We start from the raw sequence: 7,440 nt of genomic DNA, 5'->3' as shown, positions 1-7,440 counted from the left end.
GATGACTGACGCTGAAGCAATGAATTAGTCTTAAAAAAAACGTGTTACAAATGTGAAACCATCTCACATGTCTGACTTTCTTCTGGGGACGACAACTGCATAAATTATTTCAGGTTCACAGCGACTTCTCTTTTGTGCTTGGCTCATGTCAGGCGTCGGCCAGTTGACGTACAATGCATTCTAGATATGATCATGAATAGGGGAGAAAAGTCAACTTTTGTTTTATTTTATGTTCGTATACATGTTTCAGTTGGCTGTAATTGGAATTAGCATTAAGCAGTAATTTTGGTCACCTGTAGATTTACATCACCATTTGATTCTGAGCACGTCGTTCTTTTATTGCAGCCTCTGAAACAGATTAACAAACATTTTAAGATCATCACTCAATGTTTGACAGTAATGGTCTTGCATAAATATTGTTTACCTTCTGATGGTTACAACAGTGGTCACAAAGAGGAGCATCACAATGAGGAGCATCACAAATGAAGCAGCGACGATGAGTATATTTCTGTATTTTGTGGTCCAGTTCTCTGAGAGGAGAGGCATTCATTAGAATGGATCATTCATTTAATACAAGGCAAGGCAGTTTATTCATACAGTATTTTTATGTACAAGGCAATTCCAAATGCTTTACACAGAACAAAACAGCAAGATGTAAAAGAAACATTTAAATATAGGTTTAAAATAGGACTAAAACCACTAAAATGTTTAAATTATTTTGATGAAAATCAGTGGCAAATGGAAAAAACTTTTTTTAAGATTTTTGTGGCACTTGAGGTCTTTATGGGGAAAGTACGTGGACAGGAAGTTAGTAGAGAGAGGGGGAAGACGCACAGCAAAGAGCGATAGGCAGGGACACAAACCTGCGCTGCCTGCAGGGGCACCCGCTCAACCTACTTGATTTGAAAGGTGAGAGTTTCAGCAGAGCTGCAGTTTTATGGGTTCATTCCACACACGAGAAGCATAAAAACTGTAAGCTGCCTCTTGATGTTTAGTTTTGACTCTGGGAACAGAAAGTAGACCTGCACCTAACGACCCAAGGGCTCTGGCTGACTCGTAATGAACCAACTTTCAATCTTTCTTCCTTGGGTCCAAAAACTATTGCAATATGCAATATGAAAAAAAACATCTTCACTAACCCCAAACACACTTAGTTGTTGTTTTTGTATTATTATTTTTAATTTATGTTATTTGTGAAAGGGGCAGATCAGATAAGATTCTTCTTCTTTCTGCTCCATTTTCATTCACAAGTTAGGAACATTTTTATTTATTTGTATTTAATTGTTTTGTTTTTTGAATGAAATAAAGAATAAAATTAAATGAAAATGAACATAGAGCAATATATTAATGTATCTACTTGTTTAAAGACAATGTTATGATTGTAAGTGACCTTTTATATTTTTATCAATTACAGTCTTTGTGTCACTATATTGTCTACTGTAATGTTAATTTTTCCGTTGGCATTAAACTGTTAATTAAAAATGTTTTGTGCTTAGCACTGTATTTATAGTTAATGATGGTCAAAACAGTCTTATATTCAGAAGTATATCGTAGGCTTCAGCCTGCATTGCCACCAGTCACCATTGAGAGGGTCGTTGTGCAGGTGGTCAACACCTACAAGTACCTGGGTGTAGTCCTGGACAATAAACTGGACTGGTCAGCCAACACTCTACACAGTGCTCTCAATAAACAGAGAAGCATATTCAGTGACAGACTCCTGTCACTGTCATGCTCATCAAACAGGCTGAGGAACTCTAATGTTCCCAGGGCCATTCAGCTCTACATCATCTCACTGAAGGGGAGGACGGAGCTGGACGTCTCCGCATAGGTTTACCTCTGCCTACCCCATCACCCACCCACAGACTCATTTTTGTAATTTATTTGTAATTTATTCATTTATTTATCTCTTGTACTTTGCACTATTCACCCGAGCTACACTGTCTCCACTCCCCCTGAACATGTCTTCATAAATGTATGTCATTTGTGTATGCGTGTCTGAATGTCTGAGTGGTGAGTCAGTTGTCTAGTGTTAAGTGTTTTTTATAGTGTTTTTTTTTCAGCTGGATGCCCTAAACTTCCTTCAGGATCAATAAAGTATCCATCTATCTATCTTTATCTATCTAATCCTTCTCATTTATAGGTATGTCAACAGAATACAACGTAAGCCATTATGACACCACTTTAAGTGAAAATTGTACTAACTCCACTTCCCGAAAATGCCTTATTTTAACTAATGTAAAAAACATGAAGTGGATCTGCACCAAAATGTAATGCCTTTTTCAACCATAATATTCCTAACAGGAACATTGCAAGCACCTTCAAGTGTGATCTCTGCAGGAACTGTAACCTTAAAATGCAAGTAATCTGTACAATGCAATGTAATTCCCATGTAAATCAAAATATTGTCTGACATTATGGGAATTACAGGAATTGTAATGTAATCTAGAACTCTCGATTACATTTGAATTTATGCACAAAAAAGATGCAATATATTTTTAAATTTTAAACCATGAAGCCATTTATCTTTGTGCAAATGGGAAAAAATGTACCTTTAAGCTTTAACGTCACAAGAGGTGAGTTCTGGCTCCCATGTTTGTTAGTGGCAGTGCAGAAATACTGGCCTTCATCAATCTTAAAAAGTTCCTTAATATGATATTCAGGATGATGTCCAACCGCCGTCTTATTGTGCATTTTAAACCAGGTGAAATTCTCCACTGGTGGGTTTGCGTGGCTGCTGCAGATCAGAGTGACATTGCTTCCAGCATCTACCTCTTCTGATGTAGCAGATGCTGATGTGCTCTTAGGGCCATCTGAAAGAAAACTAAACATTAGCTTCTCAGACAACTCTTAACAAAATCTTTTGAGAGATGATTCTCCACACGATCTGTTGCAGGTGCTGACGATGGCATTTAAGCCCAATACTTACGCTCAACGTCTAAATGTACAAGTTCTGAATTTGTCCCATTGTGTCCTTTCAGAGAGCAGCTGTAGTTTCCAGAATTTATGAAGGAAATGTTTTTGAAATAAATGGCTGGTTCTTCATTAAAGGGTTCTCCATCTTTAAACCAGGTGAATGCTGATGAAATCGCACCATCACAGCTGTTGATGCAGGTGAGGTTCAATGAATCACCTTCCTTCACAATGTCACTTCTTTGTTTTGTTACATCAATCTTCAAAGCTAAAAGAGCAAAGTGTACATCATGTTAAAAACTTTATAAATGAATAGACTATTTTGCTATCATACAGACTATTTTACAGAGTGTCTTTTGTTCAATGGAAATAAAAAGAAAACTCACCAAGAATGTGTAGTATTGGGCCATTTGCACCAGTAAACTTTTCCTCTTCTGTGCCAGATGTTACAAATCTGAAGGCGTATTTCCCAGTATCGTTAGACTCCACGTTGAGTATTTTAAATGAACAGTTGTTTCTTTTGTCACCAATGTAGCGAAATCTTGATGATTCATTTTTTGAGTCACTATCATAAATGAAAGGCCCATCGTATAAATGACTTCTTTCATGACCCCACTTCACACTTTGTACGGTATTTGCGTCAGGATAGCTAAACGTACAAAAAATGATAACAGGTGAGCCTCTCACTGCACAAATGCGTTGCTGTTGATACTCCACATTCCAGGCACTGCAAAGGACACCTGAAACATGTATTTTTGTAAGCCTTTTTTGAACGTCATAATTTTGCCGTATATATTAGATATAAATCCTGCACTTACCACCCAGAAATTGGAGCATCAGTATCCATTTCCGATTTCTATGTTCAGTGGACATGTTGAAACTGCTTTCTACAAAGTATTTTAAAAGTTTCTAGTCAATAAAAGTTTTTACGCTCAGCCTTGCAGGCTTGTCGCTGAAACAATAGCTTCAGTGAACTATTTCCTCTGCTTCTCTATTTTTTCTTTTCATCTGTTATTGTTCTGAAATCAGGTGGCACATATCACAGACTGGGATGGCAGGGCTAAAGTCAAACGTGAAAAGCATGCATGTGAAACCAAGCCCTTCAGAGAAGATGCTGTTGTTCTCTGAATAGCAGCAAAGTCGAGTGCGGTGTTACGGTGGTGACTCATCGCATGACCCATTTATGTTGAGCCTCAGTTCACAGACAGAGGTCCTGGCATTATTCTCTGCTGAGTTCACTAATAGAATTCAGAATCCAGTCTTCCAAAAATAATGGCAGAAAGTCTTAACCTAGATAAAAAATAAATAAGCGGCACCATGACACTACCACCACCATCTTTTACAGATAAAGTGAGCTTTGTATACTAGAACATTAGCTTTATCCATAGATATTTGTCATTTAAATGTGAAAATGTTTCTCATCTTCCTGTCTTATACGTCAATTTTATTCTCAGCGGTTTTTTGGTTTGACTACGTTATCTTTCATATCTGTCTTTAGTATCGTTGACTGATGGGGTCCAGACTCTTCAGGAACACTTAGTTATTTCTATCTCATTGAGCATCAACAACTCTTACTAAACTCCAAAGAACTCTCCATTGTTGATATGATACTCTTCCAAACACACCAGAGATTACCTTTTCCACTACCAGATATCTAATCTGCATCATTTTGACTGATGATAAATACATCCACACAAAGCTAATATTCAGAATCATGAACACAGGAAAGTAAAGCATTACTTGATTGATGATTTTGTTTCTTCGCCCTACTGGAGAAGAAACAATAAAGAAAAGGGTATTAAGTGAATCTTACCTACGTCAGCAGCTGCCAAGTTGATCATAAATTTGCATGTTTAAGCTGTGCCATCATGTTCTTTTAAGAGAGACGGGGCTTTTTCATGGAAACCCTTCATCGCAGGTCTGACCAAGTGTGTCCACATTTACAGTAGTGTATGAAGTAAGATCCTATGATTTAGCAAATTACTGCTCCATACTTGCCTGAATGTTCAATCCTTGTAAGAGAAGCGTCTTGTATACATTCTATTTGTGAATCATTCTTCTCACCATAGAACATAGAACCAAAGTTTCTTTGGTAATTGTTTTATGACCCCTTCCAGACTGATGTGCATCAATAGTTGCCTCTCTGAGACCATGGTTAATGTCTTTCCTTCTTGGCATTGTGTAGCACATACCTAAAAAACAACCAGACGGCCAAAACATCTGCTTTTATAGAGTTCTGACAACTTCTGCTGACCAGTTAATCAAGTGCATGTGATTAGTACTAACTTGCAGTACACTTGAAAGTGAATTCTCCAGTATCCTTAAACTCAGCATAGTGTATTTTCAATGAATGTTTCTCTTCAGTGTAGAAAAGAAAATGTTTCCTCAGTTCCTGTCTATTGTCAGATGAGTCATTAGAAGATCAGATATATTGATGCCAATACCCCACTGTGCTTTTATTGAAAAACACCTGAAAAAGATGATCCATTCAAAGCCTGTAAAATACCACAGTTCTGTTAAAACATTAAACAAGATACAAAAGCTGTACAGCCCTGAAAGCTTTCAGGTTTCAATTTAAATCAAATGAAATTACTGATGCTTAATTAGTTTCTGCTCAAAAGAATCCGTCAACAAGCCCTGTTTTCCCTGCTTTGTAATCTGAATATTGTTTGCAAAATTTCCTGTCATTAAAAAAAAAATCTCTTGCCACACCAACGCTCAAGTTCATAGTCTCTATGTTCAGCTGTTTCCATTTGCATGTGAGACGTAGCCTCTAAAACACTGAATGCAGAAGCCTTTGCCCTGTGCAGATGCACACTGCAGTCTGAAACTGCTTTGTTGTGGTCGAAGCAGAGCCACAGCAGTTAACACGGGCACACGACAGGTTTTGTTTCACAGAATCAGACACTGTGCCAACCAGGTGTTACAATCAGTGTTGCGATTTTCTCTCAATATCGTGAATATCAATCATCAGTATATTTGCATTTACCCTTTTGACTATCAAGAATAAAGAAGGTGCACTCAGTATCAATACTTGTTACCTTATCATTGTGAGAGTCAACCACACCATCTTGACACCTTTGAATGGCGATGACAACTAAATCTTAAATAATTCCTTGTGTTGAAAAGTGTATTTTAGTTTTTGATTTGTAGTTCTCACTGTTATTCAACAACCATTTTATTTGACTTTGCATAACATCTACCAAGTTTCACCCACATCTGATCACATCCCTGTCTGTGCAGTCATGGGTTAAGGGACGCCAGCAGCGTATACCCAACTTCTTGTTCATGATTGATACAGCCAGGGCTATTTTTCTGTCAGATATGATGCTCTAGTGTTACATGTTGAAGGAGATAAAACAGTCATTGGAGTTTCTAGCACAAACTCACAAAGACTACTTGAATGGACCTTTAGTCTTAAATTGATTAATAAAGTCTAGTGTTCTGAAATATTTTGGTTTAAATAAGCCAGCAGCTAACTTTTGTGGTACATTTACATTTGAAACGAGAAGTTTACATACAGTACACTGCAAAAACATACATAACAATGACCAATGTTACATTTGGAGGAAAAATATTTCTGTCATCAAATATCAGACTTTTAATATAATAGCACTGATCGTGTCCCTCTGTGTTTGAAGCACAGCGTCAGTCAGGACTCGGCCACTTCCAGCTGCGCCATGCGCTTGGATCGCCCTGGTGCTGCAGCCGCGGTGCAGGACACGCCGTGCCGGTGTCGTGCCAAAAAGTGATTGCCTGCCAGAATCTGGTTTCTCCCCTGAAAATTGGTCTTTTTTTACCTGCCAATTGATTGAAGGCCAAATAAAGTTAATAAAAGGTTGTTTCTACCTAAATATGATTTGATCTCATTCTTGAGCTTCATAATATAAAAACTAGAACTCACAGGATTGCTTTTAACTCTTTTAAAGGACCATTACAACACAAAATGGGCTTTTTCACCTGCCAAAAATTGATTGAAGGCCAAATACAGTTAATGAAAAGTTGTTTTCTGCCTAAATATGACTTGATCTCATTCTTGAGCTTCATAATCTGAAAATCTGACGTTTCAGCGCTATCGCTCAACGGGCTGCTGTGCGCGCTCCCGTGGCCAGAAATCAGATTCTGGCAGGCAATCACTTTTTGGCACGACACCGGGCCTCTCTACGTAGCCCCAAAAGGGACACAGATTTTTTGATGAGTTTTACGTGCGCGCGTGAAACCTTTACACGCCCGTAAAGGTTTGCAATTTATAGGACTCGTCCCTATAATCAGTGCGAGCAGATTTAAGTTAGATTTGAGTAAAATAGACTGTTATACCCAATTATAACAATTAATTTATCATACAAACTACCAACTTAGGTAAAAATGAAATACTATGTCCAGTAAAAAAAAAAACAAGTAAATCTTCGCTTAAATATAGTAGTGATTGGCACGTGGATATTCTCCAATTCCTAGAAAGCGCTGTTAAAAACCTGTCAAACTTTTAAAATTGTAAATGTATTACTGTACAAAAGTTCTGAATTTTCATTA

This window comes from Cololabis saira, chromosome 21 (assembly GCF_033807715.1).
Source record: "Cololabis saira isolate AMF1-May2022 chromosome 21, fColSai1.1, whole genome shotgun sequence".
Classification (NCBI taxonomy): Eukaryota; Metazoa; Chordata; class Actinopteri; order Beloniformes; family Belonidae; genus Cololabis; species Cololabis saira.
Note: the sequence above shows the minus strand (reverse complement) of the source record.